We start from the raw sequence: 24,245 nt of genomic DNA, 5'->3' as shown, positions 1-24,245 counted from the left end.
GTCATAAATCAGGTCTCAACCAGTACCAAAAGATTGGAATCATTCCCTGCCTAATTTCAGACCACAATGCTTTGAAACTAGAACTCAATCACAAGAGGAAAGTCGGAAAGAACTCAAATACATGGAGGCCAAAGAGCATCCTACTGAAGAATGAATGGGTGAACCAGGAAATTAAAGAAGAATTAAAAAAATACATGGAAACCAATGAAAATGAAAACAACTATTCAAAATCTTTGGGATGCAGCAAAGGCAGTCCTAAGAGGAAAGTATATAGCAATACAAGCCTTTCTCAAGAAATAAGAAAGGTCTCAAGTACACAACCTAACCCTACACCTAAAGGAGCTGGAGAAAGAACAGCAAATAAAGCCTAAACCCAGCAGGAGAAGAGAAATAATAAAGATCAGAGCAGAAATCAATGAAAGAGAAACTAAAAGAACAGTAGAACAGAACAATGAAACTAGGAGCTGGGTCTTTGAAAGAATTAACAAGATTGATAAACCCCTGGCCAGACTTATCAAAAAGAAAAGAGAAATGACCCAAATCAACAAAATCATGAATGAAAGAGGAGAGATCACAACCAACACCAAAGAAATACAAACAATTATAAGAACATATTATGAGCAACTCTAGGCCAGCAAATTAGATAATCTGGAAGAAATGGATGCATTCCTAGAGATGTATCAACTACCAAAACTGAACCAGGAAGAAATAGAAAACCTGAACAGACCTATAACCACTAAGGAAATTGAAGCAGTCATCAAAAATCTCCCAAAAAACAAAAGCCCAGGGCCAGATGGCTTCCCAGGGGAATTCTACCAAACATTTCAAGAAGAATTAATACCTATTCTTCTGAAACTGTTCCAAAAAATAGAAATGGAAGGAAAACTTCCAAACTCATTTTATGAGGCCAGCATTACCTTGATCCCCAAACCAGACAAAGACCCCATCAAAAAGGAGAATGACAGACCAATATCCCTGATGAACATGGATGCAAAAATTCTCACCAAAATACTAGCCAATAGGATCCAACAGTACATTAAAAGGATTATTCACCATGACCAAGTGGTATTTATCCCTGGGCTGCAAGGCAACATCCGCAAATCAATCAATGTGATACAATACATTAACAAAAGAAAGAACAAGAATCATATGATCCTCTCAATAGATGCAGAAAAAGCATTTGACAAAGTACAGCATCCTTTCTTGATCAAAACTCTTCAGAGGATAGGGATCGAGGGTACATACCTCAATATCATAAAAGCCATCTATGAAAAACTCACAGCCAATATCATTCTCAATGGGGAAAAACTGAGAGCTTTCCCCCTAAGGTCAGGAACGCGGCAGGGATGTCCAGTATCACCACTGCTATTCAATATAGTATTAGAAGTCCTAGCCACAGCAATCAGACAACAAAAAGAAATCAAAGGCATCCAAATTGGCAAAGAAGAAGTCAAACTCTCACTCTTTGCAGATGATATGATACTTTATGTGGAAAACCCCAAAGACTCCACCCAAAAACTGCTAGAACTCATACAGGAATTCAGTAAAGTGGCAGGATATAAAATCAATGCACAGAAGTCAGTGGCATTCCTATACACCAACAACAAGACAGAAGAAAGAGAAATTAAGGAGCTGATCCCATTTACAATTGCACCCAAAACCATAAGCTACCTAGGAATAAATCTAACCAAAGAGACAAAGTATCTTTACTCAGAAAACTATAAAATACTCATGAAAGAAATTGAGGAAGACACAAAGAAATGGAAAAACGTTCCATGCTCATGGATTGGAAGAACAAATATTGTGAAGATGTCAATGCTACCTAGAGCAATCTACACATTCAATGCAATCCCCATCAAAATACCATCCACTTTTTTCAAAGAAATGGAACAAATAATCCTAAAATTTGTATGGAACCCGAAAAGACCCCGCATAGCCAGAGGAATGTTGATAAAGAAAAGCAAAGCCGGCAGCATCACAATTCCAGACTTTCAGCTCTATTACAAAGCTGTCATCATCAAGACAGCATGGTACTGGCACAAAAACAGACACATAGATCAATGGAACAGAAAAGAGAGCCCAGAAATGGACCCTCAACTCTATGGTCAACTCATCTTTGACAAAGCAGGAAAGAATGTCCAATGGAACAAAGACAGTCTCTTCAACAAATGGTGTTGGGAAAATTGGATAGCCACATGCAGAAGAATGAAACTGGACCATTTCCTTACACCACACACAAAAATAGACTCCAAATGTTTGAAAGACCTAAATGTGAGACAGGAGTCCATCAAAATCCTAAAGGAGAACACAGGCAGCAACCTCTTTGACCTCAGCCGCAGCAACTTCTTCCTAGAAACATCGCCAAAGGCAAGGGAAGCAAGGGCAAAAATGAACTATTGGGACTTCATCAAGATAAAAAGCTTTTGCAAAGCAAAGGAAACAGTCAACAAAACCAAAAGACAACCGACAGAATGGGAGAAGATATTTGCAAATGACATATCTGATAAAGGGCTAGTATCCAAAATCTATAAAGAACTCATCAAACTCAACACCCAAAGAACAAAGAATCCAAACAAGAAATGGGCAGAAGACATGAACAGACATTTTTCCAAAGAAGACATCCAAATGGCCAACAGACACATGAAAAAGTGCTCAATATCGCTCGGCATCAGGGAAATCCAAATCAAAACCTCAATGAGATACCACCCCACACCAGTCAGAATGGCTAAATTAACAAGTCAAGAAATGACAGATGTTGGCGGGGATGCGGAGAAAGGGGAACCCTCCTACACTGTTGGTGAGAATGCAAGCTGGTGCAGCCCCTCTGGAAAACAGTATGGAGATTCCTCAAAAAGTTGAAAATAGAGCTACCATATGATCCAGCAATTGCACTACTGGGTATTTACCCCAAGGATACCAAAATAGGGATCCGAAGGGGTACATGCACCCCGATGTTTATATCAGCAATGTCCACAATAGCCAAACTGTGGAAAGAGCCAAGATGTCCATCGACAGATGAATGGATAAAGAAGAAGTGGTATATATATACAATGCAATATTATGCAGCCATCAAAAGGAATGAGATCTTGCCATTTGCAACGATGTGGATGGAACTGGAGGGTATTATGTTGAGTGAAATAAGTCAAACAGAGAAAGCCATGTATCATATGATCTCACTGATATGAGGAATTTTTAATTGTAGGAAACAAACTTAGGGTTGCTGGAGTGGGGGGTGGGGTCGGAGGGATGGGGTGACTGGGTGATAGACACTGGGGAGGATATGTGCTCTGGTAAGTGCTGTGAATTGTGCAAGACTGTTGAATCTCAGATCTGTACCTCTGAAACAAATAATGCAATATATGTTAAGAAAAAAAAGAAGAAGAAGAAGGTAGCGGGAGGGGAAGAATGAAGCGGGGGAAATCGGAGGGGTAGATGAACCATGAGAGACGATGGACTCTGAAAAACAAACAGGGTTCTAGAGGGGAGGGGGGTGGGAGGATGGGTTAGCCTGGTGATGGGTATTGAGGAGGGCACATTCTGCATGGAGCACTGGGTGTTATGCACAAACAATGAATCATGGAACACTTCATCTAAAACTAATGATGTAATGTATGGGGATTAACATAAGAATAAAAAAATAAATAAAATGAAGGGTTTAAAAAAAAAAAAGTTGGATTACCAGCAAGAGTGCTGATTACTCTTAATCTAATGCAATACAACTACCATAATGCAGTATTTAATTGCACAGAACCCACTGAACCATATCACTTATTTGATGGCTCTGTTACATAAACAGTTTAGCAGAGATTTCCTGGCATATACTCATTTATCTTTGATCATTGGCCTATATAATAATTTAACTGGAGCTGTTTCTTTAGTACTATATCCAAACATTTCATTTTAGTATAATTGATAGATATTTATTTTTGCTGCCAAAAACAAAGGCACCAATAGCAATCTGAATATGATTATCATTTCCTTCATCTGGCCATTGACACAAATTCATTACACCACCCCATTATGGTTACCCATTCATTTCACAGCATAAGCAGTGACACATATATATATATTTTAAACCACAGATGTTGATTTCCATATTGTTGCCCCGGTGCATAAACACTTCCCTTGTATATCAGTGCTGGGTGAATATTTCACTGGATCAGTTCCTGATGCTTAAAGTATAAATGATATATGCACATCACTTTGTTTTTTCTCTCCTTGCATCAACTTTCACTACTTGCCAATAAGGACTGAATATTTAACATGTAGAAGCATTGAAGTACACCTACCTAACTTCTAATCATTTATGACTAAAAGTTGACATCTAAAAGAAATGTTCAGCTCTCAATAGAAATAATACAGTGTGGAAATTTAGGTAGGCATCTCTCTTGGATTAGAGAAATAGACTCCGTTTTTTAAATTTTTATTTTTAAAAAATTTTTTATATTAGTCACCATACGGTACATCATTAGTTTTTCATTGTTTGCGTATAACACACAGTGCTCCATGTAATACATGCCCTCCTTAATACCCATCACCGGGTTAACCCATCCCCCCACCCCCCTCCCCTCTAAAACCCTCAGTTTGTTTCTCGGAGTCCATAGTATCTTATGGCTGTACCATTTTGCATTCCCACCAACAGTGTAAGAGAGTTCCCCTTTCTCCACAACCTCTCCAACATTTGTTGTTTGTTACCTTGTCAATTTTTGCCATTCTAACTGGTGTAAGGTGGTATCTCAACGTGGTTTTGATTTGAATTTCCCTGATGGCTAATGATGATGAACATGTTTTCATATGTCTGTTAGCCATTTGTATGTCTTCTTTGGAGAAGTAGACTCTGTTTTTTTATAAATCATCTAAATTCATAACTATATAAAGCTGAAAAACACCTGAGAAAATGTGGGAGGGGAAAGAAACTAACATTTTAGGAATATTCAGTATATAACTGATGCTGTGCAAAGTACTTTACATGTATTATTTCATTCCATAGCAACTCTAAGAAGGAAGTGTTAATAACTTTATACTGAAGATAAAGACACTGAAGCTAAAATGGTTAAGAAATTGAGCTAAGTACCATATAGTAAGAAAGTGAGAGACCTGGGATTCTATTCCAGATTATCTTCCATTTCACTCTTTCTCTCGGTTCTCTCATTTTAGAAATGAGGAAAATATTTAGATATATTTAGTGAGTTATTCAAGATCAGGCAGGTAGTTTATGGCAGAGCTGGGATTAGAAACCAGAATCTCTCTGGGATCTTCTGTCATTTATACTATTCTCTCTCCCTAGAAAGGGCCATAATTCACAATACTTAGAATTTAACTTTATTTTGAAATTATAGGAAGTTCACAATTTGATTTTTCCCTGGAAATAAATGATTCTGGCTTTCAAAGAATAAGTAAGTGAAATTATTAAACAACTTAGCACTATTAATACAATTTTTGGCTGTTTCAGGCATGTGGCTCTTTTCTCTTAGATTTTGAAGTAAGACTTGTCTTATGTGTTGGTATGGCCTACTGCTGCCTTGAGCCCTTTAGATAGGAAACTGAGGGCTAAAGAGTGTAAGTGACTTCCCCAAGGAGACACAGATGCTTAATAAGTGATGAGCTGCCATGAAAGAAGAGAACAATGGTAATGTGATCAGAGCAGAAGGTTTATAGTGAAATATTTCTAACTTTAAGTAGAATTATTATTTATTCATTCAATCTAGAGTTATCTACTAAATGTCAACTATATACCATATACTATATAGGTCTGGGGATGTAAAATTGAATGAAATAGAATTTTGAATTTAAGAAGCTCAATATCTAGTCATAGTAAAACATAGACAAATAAATAAGCAATAATAGTTCTGAATCCTGTTCCTGGCAAAATAAAAAATTAACATAGCATTCCAGCTTCCTCCCTCAAAGTCAACCATGGATGGAAACCCAAGAGGTAATGAAGAGTTCTGTGAAACCTATGGGGTAGACAGATAGTTGTTTGAACTGTTGTTGGCAGAGAGCTGGCTGCAGCCTAGGCTGGAGATTGACCAATGAGGCTATGAGAGATTAAATTAGGGAAAGAAAGCAGTTTGAAATCTGCTCTTGATTCTCCTCTGCCTTTGTCTTGAGACACCTAATACCTAACTGGTCACCATGGGTATTGACAACTAGACTTTAGACTGCTGGTACCCACATCCTTAGAGTGGGGCTTGGCTAGTCTTGGGAAGTGCTTAGATACCCACAGCAGTAATAAAAACTCATAGGCCAAGATAATGGGACATCTGAAGAGCACAACCACTTCAAAAAGAAAAAAAGACAATAAGTATAAATTATAGATACCATGTAAATCAGGGGTGTTAGAGCAGCAGGATAAGGATTTTATATAAGCATAAAAATCTATCACAAAGAATAAACTATAGATGGCCAACAGATACATGAAAAGGTGCTCGACATCACTAATCATCTGGGAAATGCAAATCAAAACTACCATAAGGTATCACCTCATTAGATGATTAGATTAGAAGGGCTGTTATCAAAAAGATAAGAAATAACAAGTGTTGGTGAGGGTGTGGAGAAAAGGGAACCCCTGTGCCCTGTTGGTGAGAACGTGTGTGTGTGTGTGTGTGTGTGTTTTACATCTTCTTACCCATTCACCTATCAATGGACACTTGGGCTGTTTCATTTCTTGCCTATTATAAATAATGCTGCTATGTTAGCACAGAATTTAGAATTTTGTATCCAACCAAATCATCAAAGGCATAGAAAGGAATGCCCTTAAATCTGATAAAGTTTATCTTAAACACATTCACACAGACACATACCCCATTAAACTAAATTGAAGAATGTTAGAAATATTCTCTATAAAATTAGAATTGAGAATTGAAACAAGGATGGCCACTATCCTCAGTTCAAGTTAGCAATGTAAGGAAGGCCCTACCTAATATTCTAAAACAATAAAAAGAAATTAAAGGCCTAAGGATTGAAAAAGAGGAAGTAAAAACCAACATTTCTGGTGGATCATATGATTGTATATTCTTTTTTTTATTATGTTAATCACCATACATTACATCATTAGTTTTTGATGTAGTGTTCCATGATTCATTGTTTGTGTATAACACCCAGTGCTGCATGCAGTACGTGCCCTCTTTAATACCCATCACCAGTCTAACCCATCCACCCACACCCCTCCCCTCTAGAATGCTCAGTTTGTTTCTCAAAGTCCATAGTCTCTCATGGTTCGTCTCACCCTCTGATTCCCCCCCTTCATTTTTCTCATCCTGCTATCTTCTTCTTCTTTTCTTTTTTTTAACATATAATGTATTATTTGTTTCAGAGGTACAGGTCTGTGATTCAACAGTCTTACACAATTCACAGTGCTCATGATAGCACATACCCTCCCCAATGTCTGTCACCCAGCCACCCCATCCCTCCCACCCCCCACCACTCCAGCAAACCTCAGTTTGTTTCCTGAGATTAAGAATTCCTCATATCAATGAGGTCATATGATACGTCTTTCTCTGATTGACTTATTTCACTCAGCATAATACCCTCCAGTTCCATCCACATCATTGCAAATGGCAAGATTTTATTCCTTTTGATGGCTGCATAATATTCCATTGTGTGTGTGTGTGTGTGTATGTGTATATATATATATATATATATATATATATATATATATATATTCTTAACCACTCCAGAAAAATTAATAAACAAATAATAGAAATAATAGAGTTTAGCAAGGGGTTGGATATAAAATCATTAAACAAAAATCAATTATATATCTAAACATTAGTAATAAATAACTATTCAACAAACTTGTCATACATATGGAAAAATAAAATTAGATCCTTATCCACAATGCACAAAAATCAATTGCCCATGGAGAAAAGACTTAAATATCAAAAACAAGCTTTTAAAACCTTAACTATTAGTTAAGTGTATACATATAGTTAAGTAACAATCAGATTCTTCTACCAAGAAGAGCTATATATGTACATAGCTCTACTATTGGAGATAGGGAATAATTTCTTAAAATACAAAAAGAGCTAACCATATGGAAAAAGTGATAAATTTGACTTCGAATTTCAAAATATAAAATATGAAAATTATTCAAGTCATTTTAAGAAGGTGAAAAACCAACTTACAAATCGAGATGTCTGCAATATGCATAATCAACATAAAATTTATTTCATAAATATTTAATGAACAACCTATCAATAAATGTCAACACAGATGAGGAAACAGATGTGGCTAATAAGCCTATAAAGAAATATTTAACCTTATTGGAATCCGGGAAAAGCAAATGAGACTAGGGTGAAATACCATTTTATATCTATTTAGATGGGAACAAATAGAAAGGCTGACAATACCAAGTGGAAAGGATGTAGTGTAGCAGGATCTCATATATTGCTGGTGGGAGCATGAATTGGCATAGCAAATCAGTTTGGCATTTTCTCACAACTTGAGCATTTGCATATCCTATGAACCATAAATTCCAGTTCTAGTTATATACCTTAGAGGAACTCTTGCAAATTTTGTACAGGAGACATGTAGAGGAATGTATATAGCATGTTCACATTAATAAAAACCCAGAAATAGCCTAAATGTCCCTTTATAGAAGAATGGATAGTGATATGTTCATGCAAGGATACATATAGTATTCAAAGTGAAGAAACCATGCACAAGCAAAGGTCAACTTTAACAATGTAATATTGAGTGGAAAAGGGAGTACCAGAAGATTATGTAAGTAGGATAGCTTTTTATAGAGTAAAAAACATGAAATCTCCAATATATATATTTTTGCAGAATATAATGATATAAAAATATTATATATATATATGCACATATGTATACATATATAAATAAAATGAATGGATAACTATCCACTTATAAATATACACTTATGCATGTAGAAAGCCAAGGAAACCCACCATATAATTTAGGGTAATGGTCAGGATAGTGGTATTCAGTGGTATTCAGGGGATGGGATTGTGAAAAGCCCCAGAAGTATATGGAAGTTACTATCTTTTTCTAGCATCTATTTCAGATGGTGGTTTTGCCAATATTATATTACTAAAGAGAAAGGAAAGAACAAAAGAGGGCCATGAAAAGACCAGGGATGAGAGTGTGTTATGAACAGATGATTATAATCAATCTAATTTTAAGTTCTTGAATTATGCACATATGCCCAAATCTAAAATAATAGTGGTATCTGCTATGATTTGGATAGGTATAAGTTGGTATAAGGGTAGAGCAAAGCAGCATTTAATCCCAAATGGATAAAAGGAAGAATCTGGAATTAACTTCTCAAAGAAGAGGATGTCTGGGCTATTGATAAATAACTTTCATTGTGCATGATCTATGTGTCAGGTAGTGTGCTAAGCTTTTGATGTGTGTTGACTCATTTAATCCTCACAATAACAGATAACGTTATCACATTTATTTTAACATGTACAGATAATTTAACAATGTCACACAACTAACAAGTGGCAGTTATTCTCTGAGACAATTATTTACTCCCATATGCATGGCACTATCAGTATGCTTATGAGACTCTATTTTAATTTCTGCCTTCCTCATCAAAGTTTGAGGTCCTTGATGGAATGACCCATGTCTTATTCATTGTTTATTTCCAGACCTAGGAAAGGTATAGAACACATTATTTGTTTATTAAGTGCTCATAGAATGAACTAATGAATGAATGAACATGGTCCCTGTCCCTAAAGATATGATAGTCTTTTTTCTTTTTTTCCAGTGGGCAAAGGGGGAGCTAGATACTATAATGCAAGATATTTATCTCCAGAGAAATATGCACAACGGTCATGACCTGTTGTGGGAAATCATGTAAAGTTTCTTAGAAGAGTGGTATCTTATGGAGCCATAATCAATATTCAGTCTGGACAAATCTTTTTTTTTTTGAGAAAGGGTTTTAAGAATGATGCCAAGTAGGTCAACATCTCAAAATTAACCAGCCAAGGCTACTGATCTGATAGGTGCTTATATAGATGGGGCATCAGACAGATAAAAAAGAAAGATTTCAAAGTAGTATAATAGAGTGCCATGAACTTTCTAATATAATATATAATATATAATATATAATATATAATATATAATATATAATATATAATATATAATATATAATATATAATATATAATATATAATATATAATATACCAACACATTAGATTATCCAGGGTTAACTGCAGGAGGATGATATTGAGGGAGTAGGAAGCATAGTGGTGGCAAGGGCCCATGTAGCTTGAAATATGTGGTAGTGGGCATCAAAGCTTCTAGCTATCAAAGACTGCTTGAGGTTCACAGTGTTGTGCAGGTCCAATTAAATCAAGACTCTGTGATAGTACAGAAGAATGATGAAGGCATTTCTCGTCCTGTAGTCCCTGGCCATCATATATCCCCTGGGTCAGGTCATTGTGGAGAGAACTCATCAATACCCAACATAATGAGCAATTGTACATATAGATTAAATTTCCCTCTACTGGGTAATGAGAAAAAAAATCAGTATAACATGGAGATTAAGAATGTGGATTCTAGAGTCAGACTGTTTAAATTCAAAATCTAATTTTGTCACTTGTTAGTCATGTGACATTGTTACTTAAATTATCCGTACGTGTTAAGACAAATGTGATGATATTTCCTGTTGTTATGAGGATTAAGTGAGTCAATACATTTCAAATGCTTGGAATAGTGCCTTACACATAGATTGTGCACAACAAAAGTTTACTATCAATAGCCTGGACATCCTTTTCTTTAGGAAGTTAATTCCAGATCCTTCCCTTCATCCATTTAGGATTAAGTGCTGCTTTGCTAAAAAAAATTGCTGCTTTATTGTACTCTTATAACAAATTATACCTACCCATATCATTTATAACTACTATATATTTATACCCATATAATTTATAGCTGTTATAACTACTATAACTACTTATACCTATCCATATCAAATAATAATAACTACTATAACCTTAAATTTGTGCATATCTGTGTGATTAAAGTACCTAAAATTATATTGATTATAATTATTGGTTCATGACACACTCTAATTTCTGTCTTTTCATGGCCCTCTTTTATTCCTTCCTTTCTTATTAGTCTCAGAGAAGTCTTCCTAGAGGGGACAGCTTTGCTTCTGTGGGTTTTGGAACCTCAGTTTCTTTATTTGTAAAATGCACATGGCAGTAAGAATCTTATGTAGTTATTTGAGGTTTAATTAAAAACATATATAACCCATCCAAAGCATAGCTGGTGTTATAGGCCAAATTGTTTCCCTCCAAATCTCTTATTTTGAAGTCCTAATCTCTAGTACCTCAAAATGTGACTGTATTTGGAGATAGGGTTTTTAAAGGGGTAGGTAAGTTAAAATGAGGATGTTAGGATGGGCCCTAATCCAATCTGACTGATGTCCTTATAACAAGAGGATATTAGGACACACAGAGTGACAAGAGGGCTGCACAGGCACAAAAGAACAGTATGAAGAGGCAGGAAGAGGGTGGCCATTTATAAGCCAAAGAGAGAAACTTTAGAGGAAACCTACCTCGCTTCCACCTTGATCTTAGACTTCTAGCCTTCAGAACTGTGAGAAAATAAATTTCTGCTGTTTAAGCCTCCTACTCTATAGCATTTTATTATGGAAGTTCTAGCAAACTAATACAGTTGGCACTCAATGAATGACAGCTTTTGTTTTGTTTTGTTTTGTTTTTAAACTTAGTTTTGGATTTGGTGCCAGTCAGCCTTGGTTGGGATTCTCTGAATTTTAGTTTCTTCCTGTGTAAAGTGCAGTGAATATTATCTGCTTTATATTTTGTTGTGAGGATTAAATGAGTTAATATATATAAAGATTTTAGAATAGGGAATTATAAATTTTTTGTAAGCCACCTCATGTCTGCCTAATCCTTCCCACATCCTGACTACAAAAGTGTTAAAAACACAAGTAATCAATATATGTATAGTGCTTTCTTTTTTTATATTAAGTTTTTAATTTTAATTCTAGTATAGTTAAAATACAGTCTTTACATAGTGCTTTCATCTACTGAAAAAGCCTTCTGACTTTTGTCCCTACTGTCAGTCAATATCTCATACAATATATTCTAAACATTGCTCTGGACTAGATTTCCAGAAATCCTCTTTGATTATTTTATTGTTTAACACCTTTCAGTGGCTCACACTAACAATGAAATAATTTCTATATTGTCTATTTAGGCATTCAAACCTTTCAAAAATCTGGATCCTCACTGCCTTTTCAGACTTCTGCTCCCTACTCCAAATCCTCCTATTTATATTACTCATAAATACTGATAAGTACTTATGTTAACTTAAAATGTCTCATCTTCTTCTGAACATGGTTTTTCCAACTTCTGTGGTTTGGTCCATACTTCTCCTTCTACATGTAATTTTCTTTTCTATGTTTATCTACCCCTATTAAAATCCTAATCATTCATTAGGTCTAAGTTGGTCTTGTGAAGTTTTCCTTATTAATTTCAAACAAAAAATGAGTTTTGCTTGCACTTCTAAACTTTCATCACTGCAGTCATTAGCTTTAAAGAGTTGTTGCATGGATGAATGAATGGATATATGGATGAACGCATGCATGAAAGGAGGAATGAAAGGACACACAGGCACACATTATAGGCATACCTGTATTTCTATCAACTTAGCAAGATCGTTTTGATATGGTAGTTACATTTGAGTAGCACTTAAAAATTCTGATTGCTATGAAAAATTGCACACTTTTGAAATGAGTTATTAATTGCAATGAGTGACTTAATGACTTATTTAAAATTTTTTCTCTTTATCTCCAGTTTCTACTTAAATATACTAGTCAAAATTGATTTAGAAACTATTGCATCTGCATTATTACATGCTCCAAAGCATGAGTTGAAATTGAAAATTTATTTTAAAGATTGTCTTCATTAAAATACTGAGATGAACATGTTGTTAGGCTTCCCTAATATTTGTGAAAATGAATGAGTAGTTAGATAGATAGATGCATTTATAGTAACATTATAATTTTCTTTCCTGACAGGGACATCGGTAAGGTTAATTAGTGCTTGAAATGATTTTTCCCCCTTGATTAAAAGACACTATGCAAATACAGAGTGCAGAATAAAGAATTCCATTAAAACCACAAAGGTTATATTATCAGTGGCTATAGATGAATTTAAAAAGTTTGTTCCAGAAGAGAGATAATCTAAAACATTAGTTCTAGCCCTGAGGCATAGTTTCCAGCTGAACATCTTAACCCAACGTATTATAATGAACATGTTTTCATTCACATGAGATCACAATCAATAGTAGATAAAATTATGAACTTAAGACTCTAATGGCCAGACAGAAAGTATGGGGGACAAATATCTATTTCTCCCCCTCTGGTACCCACAGGTGCTCCATTTCATTGTTTATTAAAAACTGAACACGAGATGCTTCTTATCCTACTGATATCATGTGCATTGCTAAACCTGCAAGTTAAACTATCTGACATAAGAAAGTCCTGTCCTTAAACTGTATGATGTGTATTTAGCTCTCAGAATTTCATTCTCATCAGCCTATACCAAGAGATAATAAATACTTTTGCTATGCATGCTGTCTAATGGCTCCTTTCCAACAGCATTAGAAGTAGACAGTGTTGAATACCATTATGCTTTGCAGATGTTTGAAGGTTCAGGAGGAAGAGAATGTCTTATTTTGGTCAGACTGTTATAACAGAATATCATCAACGGAGTGGTTTAAACAACAAACCTTTACTTCCCACAGATCTGGAGGCTGGGAAGTCTAACATCACAATGGAAGATAGGGTCTTTAAAGGGGTAGACAGTCATCTTGTAGACGGTCATCTTCTTGTTACATGATGGAGAACAGAGAAAGCAGAAAATAGCTCTATCCTGTCTTTTTAAAAATAAGAGTGCTAATTCCATCATGAGATCTTCATCCTCATGACCTAACCCCACGGGCCGTATCTGCAGATATCATCACCTTGGAATTAGAGTTTCAACATATGAATTTTGGGGGTACACATTGTTCAGTCCATTGCAGAAAGCTCACATTTTTTGAGCATCTGCTATATCACAGCACTCAAATTTGTATTTTATTAACTTGAAAAGCTCTCACTGACATTATATTAGGCATCTTTGTTACAAAGTGTAATTTCCTCTATCATAGCACTTATTTTACTGTATTATAATCAGTCATTTAAGTGTCTATTTTCCCTACTAGGGGGTAAGCTCTTGAGGGCAAGGCTCATGCCTATCTCATTAATTTCTGTATTCCCAAGCCCATTGTTTGGCACATAGTAGGAGCTCAATTAGTATTGTTAAAGAATAAAAAATTTATAATCCTATTTAATCTTCTCATTAACACTCTTAACCTCTCTGTACTTTACAATGGCAAAGCTAATTGCCCTCAGGATTGTAATGAAAATCAAAGACAATTCTAGATTAAGATGGCAGCACAGACTTTCCCTTTCCCAATATTTAATTACATGAGAAAAAAATAGTTAGAACTACTCAACACACACACACACACACACACACACACACCCCTCACCCAAACCACTACCAAAGAAAGGATTGTACTCTAAAGCAACAACCTTGAAAAACTATTGGCCAAGGAAAGAAATTAAAGGTTTTAGAGTGGAATATAGGAGTGTGGCACAGTTTGGCTTCTAGTGGCATCCAACCCTCTTCCCCATGGTGAAACCCACATTGTCCCCCTTATCTCTAGTAAACATCTAATTAGTAAGTGAAGGCTATTGGAAATAGCTGTTGGAAGAGAAGCAGATAAAATGAAGTAAATCTTGACACTGGCTTTCTTTGTGGAATGTGAAGGATCCTAGGGAGGCCATTTAAATATAACATTATGGCATCCTGCAGGTCAACGTGTAGGGGGCCCTTACCTTCCTCACTAGCTCTGCCTGAGGGCTACAGGTGTTTATTAAGAAATGACTCCCCATCTGGGTCTGAGGGGCAAAGATGCTGATGTGCCAGGCTTGGAAGTCCAGACCTGTTTTGGGGGAACAATAAAGCTTCATAAATGTTAAATAAATAAATAAATAAATAAATAAATAAATAAATAAATAAAATATAACATTATGATTAGAAAGAATCAATCCTAGAACAGGATGTTTAACAAAATCTCAGAAGAGAGAGTAGTCACTTTTACTCCAAAGACTTTATAAATGCTTAATTTTTCTCCTACCACCTTTATTCCCCCCAAACAAGAAATATCCAGACCTGAAACTGTAGCTGGGGACAAGAAGGGTAGGAAATATCTCCAAGAAGTCACCCACATCATATCAGAGCAAAGAGAATGACCAAGCATAATGCCCCTTTTTTCTTATGAGGAAAAGAAAAGAAAAACAAAAACAAAAATAAAAACAAAAACACATAGTAATCTCCACTATTACAGCAAAAAGAAATTAAAGTTTTTAAAAGATAAAAAATCAACATAAAATTAAATCTAACTCATGGGTAGAAAGAAATTTATGCTGTACAGAATCAAAATCTTTCAATTGGAGTTTATGTTTTATCTTTCTTTTATCTAGAGACATTATGATGCATTTCTCAGGTGTAAAATCATCTGGGGCACCAAATAAAAGTACATTAGTATTTGGAAATACTAATGTCTGCAGAGTATCATTAATTAAGGCCCCATAAACCTATGATAGGGCTTCCTGTACTTCTATGTCTTAAACTTATTTCTACTATGGAAAAATCAAGGTAATTAGTTTTGTCTCATATTGCCATATTCTGAATTCAGATATATGGTAGAGTGAGATAGTGAGAGTAATGTCAACTTCTGTTTAATGACCTCACTACTTCTATCCCTTTAGTATTGTAAAAAATAAATTGCTACTGTAAGAGAAAAGCAAAGAAAAGATCCATAGGAAATACTGAAGGTATTAGGACTTAGTTTATCTAGGTAACACACTGATGGAAATGTTCCATTTGTCTTTCTGCCTGCCTGTCTGTGTGTCTATCTATCATCTATCATCTATCTATCTATCTATCTATCTATCTATCTATCTATCTATCTATCTATCTATCATCTATCTATCTATCATCTATCTATCTACCTATCTATCTATCATCTATCTATCTATCTGTCTATCTATATCTATCACTATATCTATCTATCTATCATCTATCTATCATCATCGTCTACCAATCATCTCTCCATTTACTTTGAATGAAGAAGTAAGATGTTGTCATGGAAAGGTATATTAATACCTTTGTTTGAATTAAAAAATAAAGTCAGGCTTTTGACCTGGGAGAAAGTAAATATGATTTACCGATGGTTTGATAATAGCTGGTTTTGTCAATTGGGTTATTTTGTGAGCATTTTTATAAAGTAGGCTAATTTGACTCCAAGATTTTGATGAAAATACAAATTCAAAAGATAGATGGTTTAGAAGTGATGCAATAATGGGTATCAGACTTACTTTTGTTTTATAAATAACTATAAAACTGGACAAAAGTCATAAAGCAACTGTTTTGGGGGGCATTAGACAACAGATAATACAAGATTGTGATCTCTGAAGAAATAAAATACACCAAGGTAGTTTTATCTGTATCTTATCTTTCTGCCTGGCAGAGAGCAAAGATGTTAGAGTGGAGGAAAGTGAGATTAGAACTTATTGCTGCTGAAGGGGCTAGAATTTGCAGGGCAAAATGCTAAAAATAAGAGAACTGCCCAGAGAGGAAACTCTAATAATCTGCTTAGGAAATAGCACTGAGTCTTGCTGAAAACTAAGATGCACAAATGCAGGATGAAACTTGGTGAGACCTGGCAGAGAATAGCTTTAAAGTGCATCTGCACTTTAAGAAATATTAAACAACATTCTTCAAAATGAAGGAAAATGATACTAGATAGAAGCTCAGATGGAGGAATGAAGAGCACCAAAAATGGTAAATATTTGGGTAAATACAAAATACTTTTTTTTTCTTTCATTACCTAATTTCTTAAAAAGACAACTGACTCCTTATTTTATTAATTTTTTTCAGTAATGTCTCTGCCCAGTGTGGGGCTTGAACTCATGCTCAAGAATCAATGCTGTACTGACTGAGCCAGCCAGGCACCCCTGACAGTTGACTCTTTAAAGAAAAATAATAATAACGTGTTGTTGATTTATAAAACATGTAAAAAATGTATAAAAACAAAAGACAGAAAAGAGGTAAATGGAAGTATATTATTGCAAGGTTCTTATATTCACATGTAAAGTGATATAATATCAATTCCATGTAGATTGTGATAATTTAAGGAAGCATAATTCCTAGAATAACCATTAAAATTTTTTAAAAGGCTATAGTAATATAGCTAATAGAGGAGATAAAATAAAATACCATATATATTATTTAAATCCAAGAAAGGAAGTTAAAAAAAATACTTGGATGGTACAAATAAAAGACAAATAGCAAAATGGTATTCTTAAACCCAACCATATTAATAATTACATTAAGTATAAACAGGCTAAGGACTCCAATTAAAAGGCAGAGATTGTCAGATTGGATTAAAAACAAGACCCACCTATATACTGTTTACAAGAGAAAAATTTAAATATAAATATGCCAATACAAACATAAGAAAATCAATAAAGATAAATAATGCAGACATCCATCAAAAGAAAAATATAAGCTGAGTGGCTATATACTGTCAGACACAGTAGATATAAATACAAGAAATATTACTAGAGGAAATGAAGTACATCTCATGATAAAGAGAGCTTAAAATACCTCAGATATCTTGAACCCTTGGTGAAGGAGTCACTAAAAAAGACAAAAGCCTCACCCTAAAAGAGAAAGCTTCTAAAATATGCATTTCCCTGCTCTACTGGATTTAAACAATTTAAAAATATTCTTTTGGGGCTCCTAGGTGGCTCAATTGGGTAAGCATCTACCTTCAGCTCAAGTCATGATCCCAGGGTCCTGGGATCAAGCCCTACATTGGGCTCCCTGCTCAGCAGGAAGTCTGTTTCTCCTTCTCCCTCTGCCCCTCCCCTCCTCATTCTCTCTCTCTCTCTCAAATAAATAAGTGAAATCTTTAAAAAAATATTCTACCATCTTTGCTGCTCTATTATTCTCACGCATTTCTTTCATGTGAAATGCTGTTTCTCCTCCTTGAAAGTCCTTTGCTCACTGGCAACCTTCCTATATTTAATCCTTTACTAGTTAGTCATTCAATAAATGTTTATTGAGCTTTTACTATGTACTGGGACCTGAGCTTTTACTATGTTCGAGGCCCTGAAAATATAACAATGAATTAAATTCCTCCTGGGAGATAGGGGATGGAGAATAGAAAATAAATAAACAAATAAATGCAGAGCATACCAGGCAGTGATAAATGCAATATAAAAAAAATAAAAATAGGATTTGGGAAATGTCACTGAGGAGTGGTAAGTAAGGCATCTCTGTAATAATGTCATTTTTTGAAGACTTGGAAAGAGTGAGGTAGCACTTGCAAGTAACTGGAAGAAGATCATTCAGGGTAGAACATGTAAAGGTGCTGAATGAATCGGTAGTACATTGGCTAAGTATGTGAAATACATAAGGTAAGAATGTGGCTAGAGGAGCATGAGAGAGGGATAGAGTAGTAGCAGAGGAGGTCAGAGTAGTGTGGAGCTACATTACGTAGGTTTGTGAATGCTTCTACATGGACTTGGATTTTTTTTTTTCCTAAATGAGATGGGAAGCTATCGGAGGGAGTTCTGAGCAGAGGAGTAACATTATTTGACATATTCTGTGGTATCTGTCTGGTTGCAGTGTGGACATTGACATTTTTATCTCTAAGGTAACTAAAAGGGTTATGTAAGGGAGACAGAAAATACTTGCAGATTTTTTGGTACATCTTCAATGCTAGATTTTTGTCAGTGCCTTTTATGTGCCCTGTTAGTGATCCTTTGAGCTATTCAGAAAGATCTTTGACATTCAGCTATTGAAATATTGTTTTTAAATATTCATATATCCTGTGAGTAACTAAGGAGATAACCATTGTATATTTTTACAATTAATGGAAAAACAAAACAAAAACAAATATCCATTAAACCTATAATAGGAATACTTATAATTTTTTTCTTCATTAAAATTTATTTTTCTTAGCTTCAGATGGTCTCTGTTTATAACTTAACTTTGTTGATATCTACTTATTTTTTGTTTATTTTTTTAAAAGATTTTATTTATTTATTTGACAGAGAGAGACACAGCGAGAGAGGGAACACAAGCAGAGGGAGTGGGAGAGGGAGAAGCAGGCTTCCCGCTGAGCAGGGAGCCCAATTCAGGGCTTGATCCCAAGACTCCGGGATCAAGACCTGAGCCGAAGGCAGACGCCTAATGACTGAGCCACCCAGGTGCCCCTGTTGATATCTACTAATAGCTTAGCTTATCATTTCTCTTGGGTTCAGGATTTCTGGTAATATTCTCAAATGATTTTTACTAGGATGACCCAGCAACCTTATTTCATAGATGCTTTTTCTGTTTTATTCCAGTTTCTAGCTTTGCCTTTGGTCCTCTGTGATAAGGCAGGCATTGGGAATGGTTTTTACTTGCAATCATTCCACCTCTTCCTCTCCTCCCTGACACCATTCTGTCTTTTTCAGCAGCTTCAGAAAGAAGCCAAGATGTCTAAATGTAACATTGGCTAAGAAAATTTGACATTTACCAAAGAATTTTAACTCTGATGTACATGCTCCCTATTTTTTAACTATCACAGGCAAGTCCTCAGTTGATAACTCAACTCTGAAGAGTCTTTGGTGTAAGTTTGTTTTTTTGTTTTGTTTTGTTTTTCAGTAGGGGAACAGGAATAGGTTACAACCTGGGAAGTTTTCAGAATTTCACATCATGAGATGAGGATTTTCAGGACTCAAGAACAACAATATTCTCATTTTTCTCTGTATTGAACTTGAATTCACTTTAAAGGAATCATTCTTTCCTACACATCATGCCACCTAATTTATTGTATTACCAGTTCTTCAGTGTGTCTACCCCCTTTCCACTCTTATGAGTTCATTGTATATTTATTCACTTTCTGTTATTGTGTTTCAATGTTTTGTCCTAAATATTCAAATATGAAACTTAGGTGAATCACTGAATTTATCATAAATACATTGTTAGTCTTCTTGCTTATTTATTTGTTGTGAATGATTATGCATGGCATGCTGGTTTGTCTTACAGCCTTCCCTTTTATTTTTGGCATTTATCCATCCATTCAGCCTTCCATCCATCCATCCATCCATCGATCCACCCACCCATCCATCCATCCAGCTAGCCTGCCAGCCAGCCACCTGTCTAACAAATGTGCTCTATAGTTTTACTAAAAGTCAAGCACTAGGCTATAAAATTTGATACAAAAATAATAATTATAGATGTTCAATAAATATTTGTGTTTTTATTAGGTTAGAACAAAGATTTATTGAATCTATGAAATTCAGTTTCAATAATATTTCTATCTTTATTTATTCACATATGAATTCATTCAATCTGATCCTAGGTAATACTCCTAGGTATTACCTAGAAGTTTGTTGGAAATGCAGTTTCCCGAGACTCAGCCCAGGCTTATGAAGCCAGAATTTGATTTTAACCAGATATTCAGGTGAATTGTAAGCATATTAAAATTTGAGAAACATGGATTTAGAGTAAGAATAACCTGGCAGTTGAAGAAAATATATAAATCATTTTAAACAGAGAAATGACCACATGGAAAGGAGACACAAGGTCTACTTGTTCTGGTAAATCTTAAGGTGCATCAGGGAAAGAAGGGATAGGAATTTGCTAACATACATGAGGACCAGACTGTGAGGGACTTATAAGCAGCGTAAAGACTTTGAACTTTTTCTGAGCCACATGGGGCAATTGGAAGTTTTTAAATAGATCAATGACTTGATGCTTTAGAAATACAACTCTAGAAGCCATGTAAAGAATGGATTAGACATGAGTAAGGAAAGGTCTGTTGACTACTCAAGAAGTTATTTTAGATGAGAGGACCTGAACTAACATAGTGGATATGAAGAGCAGGAGTTGAATTCAAGTAATATTTTAGAAATTGAAATTATGGGGATTATTTTTTGACTGAATGAAGGAGATGAGGAATGAAGCAGGGATGACTCCGATGTTTCTACAATGTGCGTCTGGTTGGTGATAGCGCTGAGGAGTTAGAACATACAGGAGAAGGAGCAAGTTCCATAGTGGAGAGAATAAGTCCAGTATTGGACATATTAACTACAAGCACCTATGAAATATCCAGATGGAGATATTTAGGAATATGGTTTGGGAGCTAAGAAAGGTTGTGTTTTGAGATAGAGAAATAGTAGTCCAAATTTAAAGGTAGAAGTTGCAGAATCTATAGGGATATTTTAAGATCACTTCTGGGGTAGCAGCTTAATAATATCTGCCCCAAATCAATGTTAAGCTGCTTTGGGTTACTAAGTAAACAAAATAAAAGGAAAGAGGAGGCAGTAACATGAGGAGGAGACAGAAGTCAGAGATAACATGGAGGGAAGGAATCAGTGGAGGACAGCACAAAAATAATAACCCAGAGTAGGTCCAAAAAATGGGACCAGGAGCATAAAAAGAGAGTTGACCTTGGAAAGAAAGAGAATACCTACTTCTCTTTCCCTGAAAGGAAGGAGATAAGCTTGGGTTAAGAATTTAAGATATGAGTCAGCTTGCAACAGAAACTAGGAGATGGGAGATAAGGAAGTTTGTGCTTTCTGACTGCTATTTTCTCAGTAAGGTAGGATGCAAGGTCCTCTGTGGAGAGCGAGTAGGCTGGGAAGGGATCTTGAAGAGTGTGATGAAAGTTTATAATAGCCACTTTAGGGTGTGGGAGAAGTAGCTGACTAGACAACTAAAAGGATTGCTGGGACTGGGTGTTATGCACAAACAATGAATCATGGAACACTACATCTAAAACTAATGATGTAATGTATGGGGATTAACATAAGAATTTAAAAAAAAAAAGGATTGCTGGGGAGTGCTGAAAGCCTAGAAGAGTCTAGAAACTATAACTTCTTTTCTCACTCTACCATTGCATGATAGTCTCTCTTTCCTCTCTTGCCTGCTTTCTTCTCATTTATATTTTGAGCAGGAAATAAATTTCCAATAAATTTAAAGCCTAATTCAGGCAAGAAGAAAAATAAAGTCTTGAATTTCAAACACCTAAGATTAATCTGCTTGAAGTTTTATGCTTTAATTATAATTAATTGCTATACTTCCCTAATGAAAGTACCACATGTTCATTATGAAAACTTGGAAGATAAAGAAAAAAGAAGATAGGCTAATATTGTCCATTAAGAAAATAATTGTAGCTACTTTTTTCCTTCCAGTACTTTCTATAAACACAGTTTTATTTGCTTATTATATGATTGTGTTAATCATAAACTTTTTTGTATCTTTCTCTTTCAACACCTTAAGATTTTTAACTGTTTTTTCTTTTTACTGATCATAAGAGCAATTTATGTTCATTGTCAATTTGTGAAAATGCAGAAAAATAAAAAGATGAAAACGTAAATCACTCATAATTTCATCACCCAGAGATAATGATTCAGTTGTTAAGGGTTTTGATAAAAGCTTTTATGTCACATTTTAGAAAACGTTTTTTAGCAAAATTTTCTGCTAATATTTGATCCTAGTTCTTCTTCTTCATTAAGTTTAAATAGCCTGGACCATAACAGAATTTTACCTGGAGAATCTCTAATCAGTGCAGCTACTACAAACAACCCAGTCAGCTTTACCTTTTCCCCACATCCTACTGGCAGAGGTAAGGATCAAAAACTAATGATGTAATGTATGGTGATTAACATAACATAATAATAAAAAAAATAAAATTAAAAAACAACAGCAACAAAAAAACAAAAAAAAAAGCAGAATGTGGAAAGAAGGAGAAAGCGTTGTCAATTTAAACAACAATGTTCCTGTCTTTGAAAGAGTATAAAGTGTAGTTAGAAACAACATGCAACCTGCTCTTATAGTGAATGTGAAAGCTATTCTCCTTCCCTCCCCTGTTGCTTCCTACCCCACAGCTGACTTCTGTCAATTATTATGTCCTCAAGCAGTTGTGGCTTCTAGAAATTCACCCTGGGGGGGGGCCTTCTAGGAGTGTAATAATCTCAAACACTGATATAGCACCATATGTGTCAGACAGTATTCTAAGTGTTTTTACAGAGATTAATTTCATTTAACCTTCACAACAAAACTAAGAGATAGGTAATGTAATTTTTCCCACTTTGAAGATAATGAAAATAAGGTAAGAAGAGATTTAATAATTTGTCAAGGTCACATTCTTTAAGTGGTGGAGCTAGGTTTCAAACCTATGCAGTCTGTCCTGGAATCCTGTCAATAACCTCTGCACGATATCCGGTTGTAAGGGTAGCTGAGTGATTTGTCTTGAGTTAGTATTATAAGAACACATTTTACTTTGAATTTTTTTTTTCTTTTTGGTGTGGCTTGAGGGTGGTCAGAGTTCTCCCAACCTTCCTCCCTATTCCGCTCTCAACATCCAGCCTATTTCTAAATTTTCTTGATGGTCTCCATGAAATGGTCCAGATGTTTTAGTAAGGCTTATAGTGTAATTTCTTCTTTATTTTAGACTCTTATCATGGATTTTATTTGTTTGTCATTTTTGTTTCTGCTATTGCTGTCATTCTCTCATCTTTTTGTCTCCCAGGAAAAAACCAGCTTGATGCAGGTGCTTCTTGCTATTTCAAACTTAGAAATTCTTATGGCATTGCTCTTTAATCCTATATCCTTGAAAATTATAAATAGTTATTCAGCTACTTCTAATAGTTTATAGTTTATAGATAATAGATGCTGATTTTATTCTTAAACTTAACAACAAATCTCCTTTCTTGCCATTAGATTTGCTCGACATACTGAATCCCGCCTTTCTTACCTTTCTTGATTGCTTCTTCTTTAGTTTCCAGGCTTGGAATGGTTGCCTATCTGTGCCACCACTGAAAAGTCTGGAATGCCAACTGGTGCTGTATTCAGGGTTCTCACAAGCTGCTGGTTGGAGGAGTATGTAAAGATGGTGTCTGTTGATGCTTATGTCACTTATGAGCTAGCTTGTCAGAATTGACCACTGGGTCTCCAGGGGTGTTTCCCATAGGACCAGCTGGAAAAAATATTAAAAGGCAGTATGGTGCAATGAAAAGAACAGTAAATTCAGCATTGAGTTCATATCGCAACTTTATATAATGCCTGTCTTCTTTCTTTTTTTTTCTCCTTCCTTCCTTCCTTCCTTCCTTCCTTCCTTCCTTCCTTCCTTCC

The 24,245-nt window shown here is 35.2% G+C and overlaps 1 protein-coding gene across 2 annotated transcripts in view; it reads left to right on the top strand.

Annotated features, from left to right (window-relative positions):
• The window catches only part of LOC118004280 (disks large homolog 1-like), a 1,118,862-nt gene that overhangs the window by 424,630 nt on the left and 669,987 nt on the right, over positions 1–24,245 (top strand). The window lies entirely within an intron of this gene.

The sequence above is a fragment of the Mirounga leonina genome, unplaced genomic scaffold (genome assembly GCF_011800145.1).
Source record: "Mirounga leonina isolate KUSES-001 unplaced genomic scaffold, KU_Mleo_1.0 Mir_92, whole genome shotgun sequence".
Classification (NCBI taxonomy): domain Eukaryota; kingdom Metazoa; phylum Chordata; class Mammalia; order Carnivora; family Phocidae; genus Mirounga; species Mirounga leonina.
Note: the sequence above shows the minus strand (reverse complement) of the source record. Positions and strands in the feature narration are given on the sequence as shown.